General features: G+C 42.5%; 1 long non-coding RNA gene across 4 annotated transcripts in view; it reads left to right on the forward strand.

The window, feature by feature from the left end:
* The first annotated feature begins 6690 nt into the window (after nt 1-6690).
* The window catches only part of LOC140696031 (uncharacterized), a 77742-nt gene continuing 62710 nt past the window's right edge, over nt 6691-21722 (forward strand). For 2 of the 4 annotated variants that reach the window (XR_012071965.1, XR_012071967.1), the window contains exon 1: nt 6704-6779. This is a non-coding gene — a long non-coding RNA (uncharacterized lncRNA). Of the gene's footprint in view, nt 6780-13707; nt 13726-21722 lie in introns of those variants that run through there. The other 2 variants (XR_012071963.1, XR_012071968.1) reach the window with 2 other exon arrangements.

The following is a 21722-nucleotide window of genomic DNA, read 5'->3' on the forward strand; positions in this document are numbered from 1 at the left end:
CCATCCACTACTGAGTGTACGTGTGAAGGTACACGTTAAAGGAAGGACACACCTTTCTCATGCCCACAAGGTAGCACTGAACTGTGGCTTGAACGTGTCTTGGCCATGGTATTCCTCCAACACTATAAATGCATGTGTCTCTAGGTTTATAAGTTGCACTACTAAAGAGTTATGATCCCATGGGCTATCTACAAGAACAGCCCAATCTTGAAACGCTAGCAAAATTTTCAGATGTCTCTAAGAGAAACTATGTTGTTGTTGTTGTTGTTGTTTTTCTGTTTTGACAAATAGTGTGTCTATTACGAGGGTTTCACAAATTGATTATTTATTCATTAACTGTGTTGGCATCTATCATGTCCAAGTTTCAATACTCAGTGATACAAGAAGAAACAAAATGAATAGTAAGACAAGATCCTGTCCTCTAGGAGTTATAGTTGGAAACATAGTTGGAAAGACATCTCAACAGACAAACGAAGTCTTGTACAAGCCCTAACGGAATGAATGCTCTCGATGGCAGAGAAGATTTCAGATGACGAAGAAAATATTTCTGCAGGGAGTCATTAGAAAAGTCTTCACTGAAATAATGGAATCTGAATGGAGTCTTGAATGATGGGTAAGATTCTGGGAGACAGAAATGTAGGATAGATTTCTGCAAGCAGAAAATACCATAATCAATAGCCAGAGTTGAAAAAAAAAAAGAAAACATTGCAATCTGGTAGTGGCATTAGAGTACTGAGAATACAGCTGGAAAGTGGAGACATAATGTGGAAAGTCCTGAACTTTGGAGGCCAAGTCTGGAATTTTTCCCAAAGGCAACAGGAAGCCAATAAGTGTTTCTGAATGGGATGATGAAGTTATCAGAGCAGTTTAAAAGGCAAGAAGATAGAAACAGGGACCAATATAATTCTTACAAAAGCATGGCCCTCTAAATTCTAGCAACTATATAATGAGGTTGTGATGGTTAATTTTACATGTCAACCTACCTGGGCTAAATGATGCCCAGAAAGCTGGTTATTTCTGGGTATGTCTGTGAGTGTTTCCAGAAGAGATCAGCATTTGAATTGATAGAGTAAGTAAGGAAGATTGCCCTCAAAAACATGGGTGGGCATTATCCAATCTGCTGAGGGCCTGAATAGAACAAAAAGGCAAAGAAGGGTGAATCTGCTCTCTACTTGAGCTGGACGTCCATCTTCTTTTGCCCTTGAATATTAGTTCTCCTGGTTCCTAGAACTTCAGATTCCAATGCGACTTACATCATTGGTCTCCCTGGTTCTCAGGCCTTTGGGTTTGGACTGGAATTACACCATCAGCTTCCCTGAGCCTCCAGCTTGCAGACAGCAAATCATGGGACTTTCCAGCCTCCATAATCATGTGAGCCAATTCTTTGTAATAAGTCTCTGCTTTGCAGACCCCGAAACTTGAATCTCATCAAATATCCAAGGGTCGGTTAGAATCAGGAAAACCAGAATGCCAGTTATTCATTCACAGTAAGAAATGTCCACAAATGCAGAACAGGATTTTCAGTTGTAAGCAATAAAACCAACACTAGCCAGATGAAGTAAAAAGGAGAATCATTAAAGATATTATGAAACTTACAGAATTTCCAGAAATTCAGAGTCCCTACAGCCAAGAAAAAAACCCAAATGCCAGTACTGGGCCACTCGTGAGTCAGTCCCATTGGCACTGTGGATGCAGCACCACAGCTTATCTGCTGGACATAGAGCATGAAACACTGAGTGTGTTGTGTTGACCACAGGATTTTACTGTTAGGAGCTTTGTTGCTACTACTGCTCCTGAAAGCCCAATCACTACCTGCCATTCTCTCTGGAAAGCTGGACTCTGAATGTGACCTTCTTCTTGATGTGGCACAATTCCCTGGTGGAACCTGGCTTACATGTCTGGCCTTGGCCGCAACAGTGGCTTGGAACACAAGTTTTCTTGCCTTTACTGTTGGAAGGAGCAAATCTCAATGAGAAAAATCACCAAAATACACGATGTGCATTCAAAAGGTGTAGGGTGGCCATAATTCTGACAAATATCCACTATACAGCATGACCTGGAGACAGGCTTATCTTGTATCATCAAAAAGTTTTTGCTCAACATGAAGTGAGAACACACACACACATACATACACACATACATTTATATGTCTTAAATTTTTCCATAGCTCTAATTTTTAGGCTCTAATAACCTGTTGAATTCAGTACCACAATTCATTCATTCAGTGACGTATACTGGCATTGACTGGTTTACTCCATGCCATACACACCGCACAGCACTATGGGAAGGGACACTACCCTCCCTTTGTCAGCCTTCTTTAGTGACATTACTCTCTCTTCCTTTCTTTTTTACCTCCCAAGTCTGCCTCCCAGGCCATGTCTGTTCTTTAATTTTCCTTCTGCAATCCACAGAGCTAGTATAATCTTTCAGAACTTGGCCTGAAGAGAAGAAAGAGCATTTTTCCTATTAGCATACACATCTCCTGGGCAAAGAACTTGAAATCACCTTCCGCATGCCACAATGAGTCCAACTTTGACACCTGCTCTCCCAAAGCACCAGTAATAACCCAACTCCCTGCAAAAGCTATAACTTTAATAAAAAACAGGTCACACATCAGACACCAGTATTGCCAGAACATGCAAACATACACGTACACTCTATCACCAATAACTCATAAGAGAAAATGAAATCTCCAACGGTATCCCCCCCACCAGTTTCTCCAAGGAGTTTCCTGGGGAGTAGGGAGGGGAGTGTCTAAATGGCCCTCAACACTCCAGATGCAATGTGCAGTGTTATTTCGGTTGTCATGGATATTGTCCTGATCCACAGAGAGTAATTGGGACGCACAGTCTTTATCTCATTACTGAAACACACTTGGAGGATAGGTGATGAGGGAGTGGAAGAAAAGGTACACATTTGAAGTCACACAGACTTCGGTTCCAGCCCTGGCTCTGTCTTTTACTGGCTGTGTGACATTAAACAGTTACCTCTTCTAGCTTAGTCTCAGTTTCTCCCTCTGTAAAATGGGCTTGAGATTCTGACCTCACAGAGCTGTAGCGAGAATTAAATAAAGAAATGTGTGCAGTGCTCCTCTTACTGTAGCGAGCAAACAGTGAACTACTACTAGCACTGTTATTACTGGAATTATTATCATCTCCTTTATTACTGAACCAAAGGGTCCCATTAACTCAGAGTTGAAAACATCTCTCATGTCCAGCTGTGAGTTCATCTCTAATAGGTGGAAAAGCCACTTTCTTCTCATTTGGATCATGGAAGCATTCAAATTCTTCTGAACAGAATGATGAGCCTGCAAGGACAGGTGACAGCTCACAGAGGGAAAAAGCAGAGCTGCCTCTTACGAACCCTGTGTGTAGCTTGACCTTCTCTTGCCCTGTCTCACCCCTACTCATTGCCCCCATCTCTCCTTACTCAGACACTCGCTCCCTAATTACAGGCAGTCTGGGGGGGTGGGGGAAGGGACTCTCCCATTCTCTCTGCAGAAACATTGACTGTACTTACGCATTGCCCTATAGAAAGTGAAACTGCATGGCCGGGAGAATCCCATCATCATTCCACCCCGTAATGAGAAAGATTGTTTGCAGGCAGATGAAATTAAATCGTAAGCTCTATTGACTTCAACAACAGGTGCCATTTGGGCAAACCCAAAGGGGGCCATTGAATTGTCAAAGAGATTTAACTCTTCCTGACTCTGCGACACTGGGTAACAGCCTCCCACCAGTTCTGCTGCCAGAAATGTCACCACTGGAGGTCCGCTCCACCAGGTTCTTGCCCTGAAATCCTTTTAAAAATGTTAATCCCTGGGGAGATGAAAAAGACAACTCAATCTTGCTAAGGTGTGAGTGTAGGTCCCAGTCCTGGCTGAGTTCCTTGGCCAAGTTTCCTCATCTGGAAAATGGAGGAATGCTGAGAATTATAGCTGCCTCCTAGGGTTTGGGGAAGATAAACTGAGAGTTTATAAGAAAGACACTTAGCACAGGAACTCCTATTATGAGTGTTTCACAATTTATTCATCATTTAAGGAATCTTTATTGAGTTTCCTTTCTGGCGAACATTCATGTGCTTGGAAAAATGCAGAGCCCTGAAACTTCCGCTTGAAGACCCTGCATCAGTAGCTCTGAGCTGGGCCTGAGAATGTGCACTTTTAACAACCCTCCCAGTAGCTGTTTGAGGCAAGTCAGATCGTTATCCTCAGAACCCATCCACTTCCACCACAGAGCCAATCCCTGCATCTAGCTAATAGGAGTTTGGTTCCTTCCAACAGGAAGGGCCTGAGGTAGGGAGAACTCCAGTGGCAGAAGGGGTGAATACTAGAGTGGGCCGGGGAATGAGGTGGTAAAAGTCCTGAGAGCCAAACTTTGAACAATTTCCAGTTTTACTTCCTCCAGCAGGACACCTTCCTCCAGAAAAAAATGAGTGAGGAGAGCACTGAGGGCTAACATAGGTAAGGAACCACCACGGGAACAAGCAGTAGTCTAGACAGAAGAGAACGTGTTCAAAAAAAACATGGTGGGAACCCCCCACACCAGCCACAGACCCTGAAATTCTCGTTTGTTTAAAGCAACTCGGCTCCTGTTCCATTCAGCCAGCGATGAATTGCAGGCATTTGCACTTCTGTGGTACCTTTCACGCCAGAGCCTCAAAGCCCTTTTCAAACACAAATCTGTTCAGCCTCATAACCTCTCTGAGAGATTTGGCAAAGGGATAGTGGGATCACTTCCCTCCTTACCACAAGGGCAGGCTCTTGGGCCGTGGGAGGTGGAAGGTAGGAGGCAGAGGCTGTTTAACAGTCACTTAACCAGGCATCTTGACAGCTCAGAAGAAAAGAGGCCGCTTGGGATCAGATGTTTCTGGGACACTTAGTCTGAGGCATGGAATCACAGAAATACCTGGATATTCATCTCTACCTTGTGAGTGTAAGCTTTTTCCTTGTTTTTAGGCTGAATAGTGCCTGGTGACTTGGCAGACAGTGAGAGTGCCTACCCAATATCTTCCTCAGTTCCTCCTTGTAACAGAACCCCAACTTTTGTCTGGGGCGAAACAGCCCCAGGGGTAAGACCATGATTTATTTAAGCCAAATTAGCAACTCTCTTTCTATTTTTCCCAGCTTTGCTTGTAGTTTTGAGTGACCATATGACTTAGGTTTAGCCAATGAGATGGAAGGGGAAATCCGCTGGGGGATGTATTTGTCAGAATTCAGTAGGATAACAAATTAACTCTAACTCGGTGACCTAGGACAACAAAGATTTATTTTTCTCTCGCGTGATAATTCTAATGCGGTCGGTGGGGAAATTACTCCTCACTCACTGGGGAACCCAAGCTGATGAAGTCTCAGTGAAACAATCTGAAAGTGTGGTCTCCAAAGTCACCATGAAAGAGACAGAAAAAGTTGGAGCTGGGGACATCAGGTCTCAGCTGCCTGTGCTGGAAAATGACACATGGCAATTTCTCTCACAATCTGTTGGCCACACATCATCACGTGGCTCTAAGCTGAGGGAGGCCTAAAAGTACAGGGTTACACACAGAACACTTGGTGACACTGTCTATGCCACAGAGGTGACTGAATGACAAAGATGACCTCTAATGATATCTCACATACCCTTGTATCCTTGCAGAAAACCCACTTTACAAATGGTAACCTGGAATGTCTCTCATTTGAAGTTCTAAGCGCCTAACCTTCATGTCAGTTCAGCAGCTATACGTCTGCTGAAGACGCTACAGCTCTGTGGATGCTGATAACTATGAGAAAGGCATGTGTGATCAGGCTGCCCAAGATGGCTGTGCTTTTGTCTGAACATCCCCTGCTCAGTCAGCGCCTGCCTCACCAATACCCTACTCACATGACTGACCTACATACTTGCCCCCAACCCCAGCTAGTGACTGTTCTAGCCTTTAGATCAGAATATCTGAAGTGCCCTGATGCACAGAGGCCTAGGAGCTTACGACGTCACCCTCCCATGGGCCACAGCCAACAGCCAGTTGATAGGCAGTGTGAATTCCACCCCGTGGAACATACGCGGTCCAGAGCCACCAGGAGACCACTCTGACGAAGGAAAGCAAGAACTCTCAGGACTTTAGAAGCCCCTACATGTGGGCTCAGCCCTTGGAGGAGGTTGGCGGATTTGGGGAGGGCTCTTGGACCTGGCCGGGGCCAGCAGCTTCCCCGGCGCCCGCCCGCTCCCCCGAGCCCGCCCTGTTCCCCTCCCCCTCTGTCCTTGCTAGCTCAGAGCAGGTCCTGTGTCTCAGCTGTGAGGGCCTACCTGTCTGCCCGTGTTTGAGTGGGTGTCCCAGTGCCTCCCCACTCACTCCTCAGTGTTTGTGGAGTCCAGCAGCCAACTCCGGCTTCACCTCAGAGTTACCTCAGACGGTCACACTCCAGACAAGTAGCGTTCGTCTTGAGGAAGCGCCTATATTCTCTGGAGTTTTAGGAGAGATTCCTGCAACCTTCAGAGATTTCACAGGCACTTTGTCCTGTGTCTTGCTCCTCTGTGAGGGGCAACTGCCTAACAAACACTTTACTTTTTTTTTTTAAATAAAAAAAAGAACATGTCCACCTGGATAGCTTATCAAAGGGGTAGTGAGGGGCGTGCCCCTCTGCTGGTTTCCCTGGTAACCAAGGCGCCAACCTGACGTCAGTTCCGCCTATAACTAGAGACCTCCCCCATCAGCGGTAGTGAAGCCGGAAGTCTGCCGCCATGTTCTGCTCGCTTCCTGCTCTCCGCCTGCGGTGGAAAGTCGTTCCCGGACCTTGCTTCAGACATGTAAGTGCCCCCATCCATTAAAGCACTGATGTCTCTGTCGCCGACGCTGAGCTTTTTCTTCTGTTTTAGAGCTCGGCGAGCCCAGGCCCGGTGTGTTGTGAACACAAACGGGGCGGCCCGGCGGTGAGCCAGTGAAGCGCGGGTTGGTAAAAGAATTTATCAGAGGTTAAGTATAAGAATAAAAAGGAGTTTATTATGGTATACTGTCACAGACAACAGCGGGCCACACTGACGAGAGGTGTCTGTCTGAGCCTGGAGGTGAAGAACAAGGGAAAAGTTTAGTAGTTGCCCTGCCATGGGCAACAGTGGGCCACACAGGTGAGGGGTGCCTGTGTGAACCCCGAGGGTTGGTTGTTGGGGTCTTTTATAAGGTAGGGTCACAAGGCGCCTGATGGGCTTCTGCCCAAGTCTCTGATTGGTTGCAGGTGAGGTAAGAAGTTTATGGTTTGTGTAGGGCAGTGGGGTTTGACTCTGATAAGCTGGGCTGACACAAGCCAGCCTGAGCAGTACATAGGGCTATTAATTTGTTAGGGAAAACATGCCAAGTAAAGAATGTACTTTATCTGTTGAGGGATCACAGGCAGACTTCTGAGAGCCCAGAAATGGGAGTCGTTGTGTCACCAGGAAAAGGGAAATAAGAATTACCTCGGTTCTTAGTCACCCAAAAAAAAAAGAATTTTTGATAAGAGACAGAAAGTGTGATATAAGCAAGGTTTTTTTTAATCGAAATAAAAAAAGTGAAAGATAGTACACGCCTGAGAATTGGAAGCGGGCCGATCCAAGAGAGGAAAAATGGCCCCGTTCCCTCATTTTTCCTGTTTTTATATTCTAGTTTCATGATTGATTGACTGACTGACTGACTGACTGACAACTCAGGTTCCCTGCGCTCTGGTTGATTGACAGCTCATATTCCTTGTGCTCTGGTTAATTGACAGCTCAGGTTCCTTGTGTTCTGAATTGTTCCTTTTCCCTTCCTCTCCCCCTGCCCAGTGCTCATTTCTATCTAAACTACCCTAACACTTGGACCTTGAAGGACATCAGTGAGCCCAACAATTGGCAGAGAAGCCAGGAAACCAAGGAAAGTCCCATGAGTACTGAGAGTTTGAGAAAATAAGGATGGGAGTGGAAAGTTGTGGGGCTGTCCACTAACATGTGGGACCCAGAAGTTCCAGGGTGATCCTAAAAGTTGCAGGGGAAAATCCCGAGGTGGCCATTTGATAGTTTGTGGGCCCTGTGGTCACTATCCTAGATAAATGGGGGCCACCAAGAGAGTACAGAGAACTCAGGCACCCCTAAGGCTGATGTGGAGATATCGGCTGCCATTACCACAGGGGAAAAAGAAGTGGCTACAGCTGTTGGTTGGCTGTTGCTTTTTTTTTTTTAATTTATTTAATTGAGGTATAGTTAATTTACAATGTTGGGTCAGTTTCTGGTGTACAGCAAAATGATTTAGTTATATATATTCTTTTTCGTATCTTTTCCATTATAGTTTATTGCAAGATATTGAATATATTGTGCTATACAATAGGACCTTGTTTATTTTATATATAGTAGTTTATATTTGCTAATCCTAAATTCCTAATTTATCACTCCCCCTACCTTTCCACTTTGGTAACCATAAATTGTTTTCTTTGTCTGTGAATTTGTGTCTATTTTGTAAATAAGTTCATTTGTAGCATTTTTTTTAGATTCCACTTATAGGTGATATCATATGATACTTGTCTTTATCTGACTGACTTCACTTAGTATGATAATCTCTAGGTCTATTCATGTTGCTGCAAATGGCATTGTTTCATTATTTTTTTGGCTGAGTAATATTCATGTGTGTGTGTATGTGTGTAACCACATCTTCTTTATCCAGTCATCTGTTGATGGACATTTAGGTTGTGTCCCTGTCTTGGCCATGGTAAACAGTGCTGCTGTGAACACTGGGTGCATTCATCTTTTCAAATTAAGAGTTTTCTCCAGATACATGCCCAGGAGTGGGATTGCTGGATCATATGTTCACTCTATTTTTAGTTTTTTAAGGAACCTCCATACTGTTTTCAATAATGGCTGCACCAATTTACATTCTCATCAACAGTATAGGAGGGTTCCCTCTTCACATCCTCTCCAGCATTTATTATTTGTAGACTTTTTAACTATGGCCATTCTGACTGGTGTTAGGTGATACCTCATTGTAGTTTTGATTTGTATTTCTCTACTAATTAGTGATGTTGAGCATCTTTTCATGTGCTTATTGGCCATCCGTATGCCATCCGTATGTCTTCTTTGGAGAAATGTCTATTTAAGTCTTCTGCCCATTTTTTGATTGGGTTGTTTATTTGTTGTTGTTGTTGTTACTGAGTTGTATGAGCTGTTTGTACATTTTGGAAATTAATCCCTTGTCAGTCACATCGTTTGCACATATTTTCTCCCGTTCTGTCAGTTGTCTTTTCATTTTATTTCTGGTTTCCTTTGATGTGCAAAAGCTTATAAGTTTGATTAGGTCCAATTTGTTTATTTTTGCTTTTATTTCTGTTGCCTTGGGAGACCGACCTAAGAAAACATTGCTACTCTTTATGTCAGAGAATGTTTTGCCTATGGTTTCTCCTAGGAGATTTATGGTGTTTTTGAACTATTTAAAAACTGGAAAAAAAATCCCCAAAAATGGCCGAGATGGGACTCTTGACATTCTAAAACTGGGTTTTGCATATACTCTTAGAGGAAGTTGGCTTTCTGGTAGGAACTGTTATTTCTTTTCTTGTGCCTTTGAGATGTAAGTGATCTACCTGGGCTCTCAGGAACTTTAGTCATCTGATCTCTGAGAGTGAAGGGGAGCAAAAAGGAGAGATCTTTAAGCTTCTAGCTGGAAAACTGAGATCTCTGTTCTATATAGATATATGAATATCGATGTATGCCTTAGAAATATGATGTGTCTTTGCCTCCACATGGCATTGCCAGAATTGGTTTGTGGACGAGCTCTGTTTATTTGGCTTAAAAGAAATGAAGCACTTACACAAATTCTCAAGAACATCAAAGTAACTATCCCAAATGAATTTCAGATTCCTGTGATCTGGAAAATATTCAGCACTGAAATCATATCTGGTTTTGAAGCTACTTGAGCATGTTGGTTTGATTAATATAGACATGTCTTTAAAGTCATCAATGTTGAGTATAATACTTCTGTTGTACCTAGGTTTACTACAGGTCAAATAAGACCTTATTATATCTGTTGCAATTTTGTCATCAAGAAAAATAACCTGATATGATAAAACTTTAAGTAAATGTAAATAAGATCTTTTAGGTAAACTCTGTAGAAATAATTATGTTTTGAGAATGTCTAAAATAGTCTCTCCAGATTTTTGTAACTTTAAACTAAACTAAGTTAAATGAAGAAAATTCATTGACTATCTTGGTCATTTCAAATAGGATAAAATATTGGAACATTAATGCTAATCTAAGTTTACCTACCTTTGCCTTCTTAGGAGAGGAAGACTAACACACAGGTTTTTCAATCGGGAAATGCTGGTATGACAAATAGTTCACAATTACTTGCTTCTTGGTTCTTGCCAGAGATTAAGGTTTTTAAAGGTTAAAATTATAGTCAGTCATAATTCTAGTTATTGTAACCATGTTTTGTTACCGATTATATTCTAATCAGATGTTTAACCATGCCTTTGAAGTCTTTTGTCATGTATAGACAGTTATTGTACTCTGATGCTTTTGCAAAAGTGCTTCATGGTCAAGAAGATTCATAGGAAGGATCTTTTGACAAGTACAGGTCTCCGAAAAATTTTAGATCTTAACACTGATCTGGGTAAGACATGAAAGAATGCTAATGGAAAACCTGATGGTTTCATAAAAAGTTACCAAAAGGATTGGTTACTGAGTGAACTGGTGAATATGGTTATCATTTTTATGGTTTTGTTGCGGGTGGATGCAATCGGTGTTCCAGATTCTTGTCCCATCCCAGAAAGAATTCAGAGACGACGCAGTGGTTAAAAAAGTAAAGTGAGGATTTATTAAAAGATGGATAGCAGACTCTCAAGGGAGAGCAGGTAGACTCAGGTGAGCAGCTGCCCTGAGTTTCTTTGGCAAGTTAGTTACATAGGGTGTAAAAATGAATGGGCAGAATATTCATTGGGGAGGGAAGGTTTTGGGGTCGTATTCCCTGATTATCATCCCAACTCCACCTTCCCAGATAAGGAGGGATTTTTGTCCTTATTTAGTCTGTATCGAATGTGTCATGTCGTCAGTGCATAATGGGTACTTCTGAGCTGCAAGGCTAATTTTATTGAAACGAGGGCATAATGAGCAAGAAGTTACGTTCAGATACTGGAAATTCTTGCCTTTTCTTGCCTTTCTTTGTTCGTCTCCAGGCCACTCATCACTCCAAAATGTGTGATCCCTTATCAGCCCAAAGGTTCCTGCTTTTCTTTCTCTGCCCAGGGACCCCTGGTGCTTACGTGATGTGTGGTTTCCTGCATTTGGCTTGTGCCCCTCCTTTCTGCCCAATTCCTGCCATTTGGTCTGTGTTCCCCTTTCTCTGCTCATATCTAGCTATCTACCTGCTCTAACAGTTTCTGTCTGGAATATTACTAGTTTTGATCTGTGTTTTCCAAATAAAGTGAAGCCCTTCCCCTCAAGTTAATTATGACTTATAAACTACACCTGCAAGTAGAATTGAAACATTTTCCTTTTCTTAGAGACTCAGATTCTGAGCAGCCTTATCAGGTGAATGGGAAAGGCAGTATCCTAGCAAGTGTCGGAACCTAGATATTTTGAGGACCTCTAGAAGAGAGAAATTCATCGAGGCAGAGCCTGATGGCAGGCCTTTGGCATGACTTTCCTGGTCTTGAGAGGGTTTTTGGGAATTTAGCCTGAGACTCCTTCTGGGGAGTTCCACCACGGCCAGTTTGGAGGAGTCTCTGTTGTCAGTTGACCAGACTTATTTTGCAAACAAATTAGTCTTGATTTGGCTGTGTTTGGTGGAGATGAGGATAATTTTAGAGAGAGAAATATTGTTTCAGTGGATATTAAATATTAAATTCCAGTTCTGTTAGTTGAGTCCTATATTTATGAGGTATTATATTAGCAATACTTTTGCCCTGATGTTCAGGATGGAAAAGAAATTCTCTAGTGAAGTTGTCACAGAGTATAATGACTCATAGTGCATCACTCCTTGCTTTAAGTCTTCCACTAAAAGTGCACATACTGTGTTTGTGTAACAACTTGGTATAAGTGATAAAATATATAGCCTATAAAATGTTTCCCAATAATGTACCTCTGAGCTTGTTCACAATATTTAATCAGTCTTCCTCCAACATGGGTAACCAGGCAAATATAAAGGAGGCCTGGCACTAAGGGGCATGATCTGGACCCAGGGCAGGCAACATTCTCCTGGGCTTCTGGGGACATATGGTTTGGTCTATTGAAAGGTTTGCAATCACAAGGGGAAATGATGGAAAAATCTTCATGCATGGAAGTATGGGGAAGTCATTCTGGCTTATACATGGTTTAATTTAAACTTTACTTATCAAAGTGGCCTATTTTGTGGCATATCAAACATGCATTGTACATCTGCTTTGGCCATTGTGGAAGGGAATGCATTTGAAAGTCAAAATGGAGTAGCTATGTTTCAAACATCCAAGGTAAATCTAGGTGGCCATTGTAGATGTGATTTTGGACCCGTTCCTGTATTACTGAAAACCTGAGTTCTCTGAACTGTATTGCAGACCAGGACAAAAACTACAGGCAAGTGTGGTATTATCTCAGAATGCAGGTACTGCTTGTATTTTGTATAATGATCACGATCTCCCCTGTGTTGTGCCTGTTAGATGTCTTGTATTTCATCCCTGGCCTGAGCAGAGGAAATCTATGCTAGGACTGAAAATCAACCATGGCCTCACTGCAAAGTGAGTTTAATTGCTGGGTCTACAGTGAGATGCCATTGTCGCCCTCCTCTCAACTTCCATGAAAATTTGACTATGGGGATGACTGACAATGGACAGAAAGACTCTTAACACCTTCCTGTCCCACATGCCAATACCTCAGAAGGACCCCCATTGGTAATCATTACAGCTGACTGCCCATGAGCACCTCTGGGCTATGCTTTGTGGAATGGAATAGGCTGGCTTTTAAACACACAAGTCCAGCTAGTGGGAGTAACTGTTTTTTGTTTGGAAAGACCTAATGGGTCCATCTCTAATGGCACTCAACATAACATCAGGTGACTGCTGACCCCTGGCTAGGCCACCAGCATGTTTCTTTTACAGCCAGGGCCTTCCCTTCCCCATGGGGTGACTCTAGGTTTGTAAAAACCAGGGGTGGCCTTACCTTCCTCATAATTGGACAGGATGCTGCCACCATCAACTACCTTTCCATTAACTTGGTAAGTGCTTGGCTCCAGAATTTGCCCACATCCTGGCAAATGAACATTCTTAGCATACTAGGTATCTTACTCTTGATGCTCTCCAGCTGCTGGTGTCTGTATTGTATGTGTGGTATCTGGTTGCAGTGCCCCTCTATCTATGTAACCACAGGGATATCACAGAAGAGGGATAGACCAAGATTGTAAGGGTTGTGTGGGGTTTGCAGGAAGGGACTGTATGATCAGACTACCCAGGATGGCTGTCCTCTTACTCTCTGTACATCCCCTGTTCGACCAGTGCCTGGTCACCTACACCCTAATCACATGACTGGTCTTCCTATATACTCGCCTCGTCCCCAGCTAGTGATTGTTCTAAACTTTAGATCAGAACATCTCCACCATGATAGCTTATGAGAGGAGTGCTGAGGGGTGTGCCCCTCTGCTATTTTCCCTGGTAACCAATGAGCCCACTTGACCTCAACTCCCCCTGTAACTGGTAACCTCCCCCTTCCCTGAGAGTGAAGACTGCCACCATGTGCTGTTTGCCCTCTACTCACACAGTGGGGTGTAGCTTGAGGACCTTGCTTCAGACATGTAAGATCCCCCTGTCTATTAAACTGTTTGTGTCACTGTGGCCTACTCTAGGCTCTTTCTTCAGTCTTGAAGCTGGGCAGGGACATGCCTGGCAGGCCTCTGTGGTACAGCCCAACGTGGCAACATGGAAATGGGCTAGCTACTTCTTTACTCAACAGGAAAGGCATATCATTTCCATGCATGCCTCTGGGAGGCTCAGAGTAAATAAAATGGAGTCTGCTGTCTCCTCAAGTTCCCCTGGGATTATTAAGAAATCAGTAAGGACTTTCAAAAATCAGCCTGCTGACGTTACATCTTCCAAGTAAACACTGAATATTAACTCCATTCACAGAACAACCTCAGACCTGAGACTGTTCAATAAGAATTCTAGGGGGAGAGTGGAATCAGTGGCAACTTTAATGGCTATTTTAAGGAATTTAAGTCTTCGATGAGAAGGAATAATTAAAGTGAAAAAAACACAAGCATTTTTGTCATCGTTGAATGCCCAGTTGTTTACAATCATAAAACATGGAGAAAATCTGCTTTAAAGAAAACTTGTTAAGTTCATTTCCTTCATGGGAACACTTTAAAAGGCCCTGTGGTGCTCCTGCTGGCCATATCCTCCCTTCAGGCCTCAGAGATGCTCCCTTTGTGGATTCCTGCTAATCACCTCAGTCACCAACGGGTCCTCCCTAATCTGAGCTGTAATTTGGTACCTCAGAAGTGTGAAGAACAATTAACCACTTGAGTACTGCATAACTTCAGAAATCCCTTGAGATGAAATTTATGCAAATGATGGTGTCTATGATTGGTCTGATAACCATTCTTTAATTCCAACTTTAAAGAGGAGAGATTTCCAGACATCGTGATGCATTTGATCTAACAAAATATTCAAACTAACTTTATATCACTTGGGTGGTAATTTATCTTTTCTGCCTGGAGCAGAAACAGTTTTCAGTGTAGTAATAATGAATTTATGTCTTCTTCCAAGTTGGTGTCTTTCAGTTGAAACACGAACATTCAAAACTGTTTAGTCTTTTTAGCATGGAGTTGCTCTGGGCATGGAGCCGTTCAAAAGATCCTGAGATGAAGGTTTCCACTTCCCCCCACCAACTGTTATGGGGGGAAGAAGTCACAGTTCACAAGAATGGAAGCTGTTTCTTGATGTCAATAATGAGTGAGAAAGAAAGAAATGAGACAGAAGAAAGGGGATGGGAAGCTAAAGAGAAAGAGACAGCAGTGAAGGTACTCCAGGGAGATAAAGTCCTCCTTGTTAAGGCTACTGTCTAGGCGTTTTCCACTCCTCGTCACATCTTCCTGGGTATCTCTGCTTTCCCCAGATTTGCTTTCAACCACACTGCTTTCCAGAAACTGAGACTGAGACTCCACCAAAGCCAGATGAGAAAAGGCAAGAGTCACGTAGGACCTGGTGGGATAATGCCTATTTTATTCTAATAAGGAGGAAACTGTGTTAATAAATGCCTGGGACATTTAATGATGTGGCTTTCATTTTGAACACATCATTGCTTGATATTGAATCCATCCATTTTGATAATAAACACCAGGACCACGGAACTCTCGCTTTCACTCAAAAATAAATAAACAATAGGGACTTATTTTGCACACTGAGAAAGAGGGAGGGTTGCAAGTCCCCTGCATGCGTTTGCATCTTATGAACTCTGTTCAGCCGTGTGGCCTCCCATCCGTCTCTCTAGAAATCCAATTTCCCTCTTGCAGGTTCGTCTGCCAGTTTTCTAATTTTCGCATCAAACTGCATATTACTCATTGTCAGGCTGGTTGTTCTGGAAGAATCGTTAGAGTCTTAAACCCTTTACCAGTATTTTCAGTCCAGCCACAGACAGTTGCCAGGCATCACGTTTTCCCAAAGAGTGTTACCACCCACCCCAAAAAAGCTCAAAATTTCAGACTTGCATTGCTAGGCCCAGGCTAGGACAAGTGAGAATAATATTTTCTGAAAGATCAATCCAATTTATTTAATCCAGCCAAATAGTCCCTCCCAGTGTACCCAGGAAGGTGTGATTGATTTCTCTATCCCTGGCACCTACCATACAGTAGACCAAGAAATCATTGATAAATAAATGATTAAATGAATGGTATATTTTTATATACACACACACTTCTACAAGATTACATAGATATGTTCTGTATGTTACACATACATTAAATCAAACTTTATTTCCTCTAGTATAAATTTTTATTTAACTCATTTATACTGACCAAAAATATTTATTTTAGAAAGATCACTAATTATGCTTTAAGTGGTAGCCTTAATTGATATAATTAATTTTAATTTGTATGAAGTTGATCCTTAACAAGTTACCAGGCTCAGATCCTCCCCAGATCTGCAGCTTCCAGATCTTTACATTTGGTTCCAAGGTCCTTGTTCATCCTCACATTTCCAAATTCTCGGATGATAAAGGGTATAACATACACTTCCTCTTTATGATGAAAAATGTAATTGTGGAAAGGGATCATTTGGGCTCATTGCAGCCAGAGAGAAAAGAATTTGGCTGGAAATCCACCTCCCTGGGGGTCCCTTGGATACCTCATGGTCTCCAAATGTGTGGCATGGCTGCCGTATTAAGAGGAGGGACAGGCAGCTGCAGGAACCTGCCTGTCTTTCCAGAAGCCCCATTCCATGGACATTTACCCAGGTCCCAGAAATTTCCCCTAGAATGTTCTAGGTGCACCCCAGGTATAAGCTCTAAAGGACTAGAAAAAAATGTTGCCTTTTCCTCTGGGAGATAAACTATAAAGGGAGTCCTTTATTCCTTTATAGAGTGAAACCTCAAAAACCTGAAGTTCATACGAAGTGAACGCAACTCCCGACTCTGAATGCTGTGCTAGAGAAAAATAGGTGCTAAAGGCATCACTGAAATAGGAATGGTGGAGTAGATCAAAGTATTGTATCAATATTAACTTGACTTAAATTGAAGTGTACTTGGGTATGAGAAGAGAAAATTTTGATGCTTAGGAAGCCTATACATGTTCATGAAGTATCAAAAGTACAGAGCTTTGATGTATGTAACTTGGCCTCAAATGATTAAAAATACCATATATAATGGGGGGGAGGGTATAGCTCAGTGGTAGACTTGAGTGCTTAGTATGGACGACGTCCTGGCCCAGTACCTCCATTAAAGATAATAAATAAGCCTAATTACAAAAAATATATATAATAAACATGAAAAATAAAATGTAAATATATTGTGTAAGGAGAGAGTGAGCACAAATAGTAAAGCAAATGTTATAAAATGTTACCAATGGGTGAATCTGGTAAAAGATGTATGATTTTCTTTGTATTATTCTTGCAGATTTTCTGTAAATTTGAAATTATTTCAAAGTTAAAAGTTTAAAGTAAATATTTTAATTCCACTGGCATAGAGGAAATCAGGCTGGGCCCTTTAAATACGAGCAGACCTGGACCAGGGGCTAGAGATCATAAGTAGGAAATAAATGTCCCACCAGCAGGAGTCTGCCAACTTTTAGAGGGCCAGATAGTAAATATTTTTAGCCTTTGTGGCCAGACTCTGCCACAACTACTTAACTCTGCCATTGTAGTGGTAAAGCAGCCATAGACAATATGTAAATGAATGGACATGACTGTGTTCCAGTAAAACTTTATTTGTAAAAACAGGCAGCGGGCTGGATTTGGCCCAGGGACCATGGTTTGCTGACCCCTGAACTGGATAATTGGTCATATAGGATCTGGCTTACTCCTGTTCCATTGGAGTCCCCTGGAGGGAGGATCCCTGCCTGGCTCCTTGTAGCAGGGTCCATCTTTAACACTGTCTGATCACCGCAGTTGACATTAGTAATCTCCACTCCCTGCAAGAGAAATCACAAGGGGGAAGCCCTCATCCAGAACAGCTGGAAGAATACAGATAATAACACCCACATTCATGCCGGAGACAGACAGGAATGTCATTACAAATACCAGTCTGGAAATGAAGGAGAGAAAGTTGCCCCTCCATACACATACTGGGGAAGCCTACTCCTCAGAAATCACAATCCAAAACTATACAGTGAATGTCTTTATTTAAAGGGAAAAAAAGTTCCTACCTGCAGATGGGTAGGACATGCAACAGATACCACATCAAGACGTGGACATTAAGAGCAACAGTGAGAGATGGGCAGGGATAGGAGAACTTGGAGTGAATACAGTTAAAATTCCTTTTGCTGCTGCATCTGTTGTCATTGGGTCGTTACCCTAGAGTCCTGCTGGTCCCCTCAGTGCTCTCAAAGTCATCTGGCTTATGCCCCATTTCATTACACTTCTGAGCTTTGCTGTAGTTTCCCATGGAGAAGACAATGCACCTGCCCCGCCACAAGCTGTCAGAGTGCCTAGAGAGGGACAGAGACTTGTTGGAGCTCAGCCAAATCCCACTGCTAACTCAGACCCACCACCCACCCCCAGCCCAGCTGTCCGTCCTGTTCCAGAGCACTTCTTCAAGCTAATGGTGCTTGCCCAGGGCCCCAGGATATGGCTTCTTGAGAGGCAATTTTATTTGGAAGATAATGAACCCCCAGGGAATGCAAAAAAGCAAGCAAGCAAACAAACAAAAAGTCTGAGACATCTAGTGTGGCTGACTTTAGAAATGAATAGAAGGCGTGGAAGCAGGAAGGTAGAAGTCAGACCCTGGGCAGTTCTCTCTCACCAGGTCCCCTCACTCTTTCTTGCCTTTGACTTTTGAATTCCACCCAGTAGAATTGATAGAATTCACCATGGGCTTGGCAGACACAGAGATGACTAGGACGGATGCAGCCCTGCCCCATGGAGCTTAATTCTGGTGAGGGGTCTAAAGAGTAAACAGGCAATTACATTAGAGCAAGCAGTGGTTCTCATACTGAGTGAGCACCAGAATCAAGCAGAGGCTTGTTAAAACAAAGATTTCAGGGCCCCACGGCAGAATTTCTGATTCAGGGAGTGCAAGGGGCCTGAGAATATGCATTTCTGACAAATGTCCAGGTAAGACTGATGCTGCCTGAGGACCAGACTTTGAGAACCATTGTATTATATCATGATTAGTATTATCAAGCTAGAAGTACAGGGTGTGATGGGAGCATATAAAGGAGGATCCTACCCAGACTCAGGTCAGCGATGGCTTAAGTAGGAATAAGCCAGGTGAACTGTGTTCCAGGCAGAGAGAAGAGCACATGCAAAGGAATGACAGTAAGCCTGGAGTGTCTATGGAAGGCTGAAATCAGTTCAGTGTGGCTAGAATTCAGACCAAGAGGGACTATAGTGAGAACAGTATTAAGGAAACAATATCTTCTTCTATTAGGATTTCAGAAATACCTAGTGGAAGCATGCTGTAAAAGTAGTAAAAAGCAAATGTCCATTTCTGTATGAGCCTAGAGGTCTCTTTGCAAAAAAACAAACAACAAAACGAAAGAGAAACCTCAGACTGTGGGGATTGTGCTTTTTTTGCTCCTAAGATTCAAAATGTGGCACCTAATTCCCCTCCCTTTGAAAATGAGCTGCACTAGTGTCTCACTTCTAACAAATAGAAAGTGTTGCTATAAAGGGATGATTTCTGATGTTAGATCATAAAACAGATAGCTTCATCCTGGATTTCTCTTTTTCTTGAATCACTCACTGTAAGGAAAGCCAGCTGCCATGTTGTGAGGACACTCAAACAGCCTGTGGATAGGCCCCCATTGGGGAGAAACTGAGGCCTTCCACCAAAAACTAGCCCCAACTTGTTAGCCATGTGAGTGGTCATCTTGGAAGTGACTACAGTCAGACCTTCAGATGATGGCAGCCTTGACTGACAGCTGTCTGCAACTTCACGAGAGATCCAAGTCAGAACTAAGATACTCCCACATTCCTGACCTGTATAACTGCAAAGGTAACAAATGTTCATTCCTGTGTTAAGGCACTAAATTTTGGAGTAGCATGCAGTGATAGATAACTAATAAAGAAAACATTTACAGTCATATACAACAAAATCAAGAATTTAGGAATAAATCTAACAAAATATATCTTAAGATTTTACAGGGAAAACTGTATATCATTCTTAAGAGATATTAAAGAAAACCTAAGTGAATGGAGGGAACTATAGCACGTTCATAAACATGAAGACAATATTGTCAAGATGTTAGCCTCCGCAAGTTGGTCTATAGATTTGATACAGTTACATCAAAAGCCCAGCAAGATTTTTCATAGAACTTGATAAGCTGATTGTAATGTTTATATGGAAGAATAAGGCCCAAGAGTAGTCAGAACCTTTTAGAGGAAGAAAAGCAAAGAGCCTCATGCTAGCAGATATTGAGACTAAACTGGTAACTGACTCAAAGGCAGTATAATTTGAGTGCATCTCAGTTCTTCTGCCAGGAATTCCAAGCTCTTTCTATAGGATATGAATCTGGAAGGATCTAGGCTTAGTAGCTGGCAGCAGCCATTTTATAACTCTCACAAGACAAAATGATTGAGAATGCCCTTTGCAGAGGAGAATGTGGGCCTAATGGTGAGGAAAAAAAGAGAAGTCATGTACAACTGCACCTAAAGCCAGTTCTGCCTCTAGGATTTTAGTTACAGAAACAGAAAATTCCCTCTTAATTTAAACAAATTTGGATAGTCTTCCAATATTTGCAACAGGTAAGATTCTGGCTGATATTCACCCACTTGTCAAACAGCCTGAAATTCCACCATTCTTCAGCATTTCTACCTCTTTACACTTAATCTAATGCAGGGACTAGCAGACTACTGTCTGTGGGCCAAATCTGGCCTACTATCTATTTTTGTAAATAAATTTTTATTGGAACACAGCAATACTCACTCATTTACATACTGTCTGTGGCTGCTTTTGTTGCCAATAGGTGCAACCGGTGTTCCAGGTTCTTGTCCCGTCCCAGAAAGAATTCAGAGACAAGACTTAGAGGTTAAAAAGGTAAAGTGAGGATTTATTTAAGGATGGATAGTACACTCTCAGGGGAGAGTGGGCAGGCTCAGGTGGGCGGCTGCCCTGAGTTTATTAGGCAAGTTAGTTACATAGGGTGTGAAAATGAATGGGTGGAATATTCATTGGGAAGGGAAGGGTTTGGGGTCATATTCCCTGATTATCATCCCAACTCCACCTTCCCGAAGGGAGGAGGGATTTTTGTCCTTATTTAGTCCGGATCGGAAGTGTCACGGCGTCAGTGCATGATGGGTACTTCTGATCTGCAAGGCTAATTCTATTGAAATGAAGGCATAATGAGCAAAAGGTTACATTTGGACACTAGAAATTCCTGCCTTTTCTCACCTTTCTTTGTTCTTCTCCAGGCCACTTGTCATCCCAAAAGGCATGATCCCTTATCAGCCCCAAGGTTCCTGCTTTTCTTTCTCTACCCAAGGATCCCTGCTGCTTACATGATGTGTGATTTCCTGCATTTGGCCTGTGCCACTCCTTTCTGCCCAATTCCTGCCATTTGGTCTGTGTCCCCCTTTCTCTGCTCATATCTAGTTATCTGCCTGCTCTAACACTTTTGTGCTTAAAATGGCAGAGTTGAACAGTTGTGACAGAGATTATATGGCCCACAAAGTCTAAAATATTTACTGTCTGGCTCCTTATAGAAAATGTGTACAGACCCTAGTCTAAGGAATCCCTCTGAAGTCCTGCTCAGTACAGTGTTTTAGAGTTGTCCTGCCTATTTAAATTTAGCCTGTCAATCTATAGATTCAGTGCAATCTCTATCAAATTACCAATGGCATTTTTCACAAAAATGGAACAAAAAATTTAAAATTTTGTATGGAAACACAGAAGACTCTGAATAACCAAAACAACATTGAGAACAAAGAATAGAGCTGGAGGAATCAGTTTTCTTGACTTCAGGCTATACTACAAAGCTACAGTAATCCAAACAGTATAGTGCTGGCATAAAAACAGACTTGGAGAGCAATGGAATAGGATAGAAAGCTGAGAAATAAACCCATACACTTATGATCAATTAATCTACAACAAAGGAGGCAAGAACATACAATAGAGAAAAGACAGTCTCCTCAGTAAGTGGTGCTA

The sequence above is a fragment of the Vicugna pacos genome, chromosome 4 (genome assembly GCF_048564905.1).
Source record: "Vicugna pacos chromosome 4, VicPac4, whole genome shotgun sequence".
NCBI lineage: Eukaryota > Metazoa > Chordata > Mammalia > Artiodactyla > Camelidae > Vicugna > Vicugna pacos.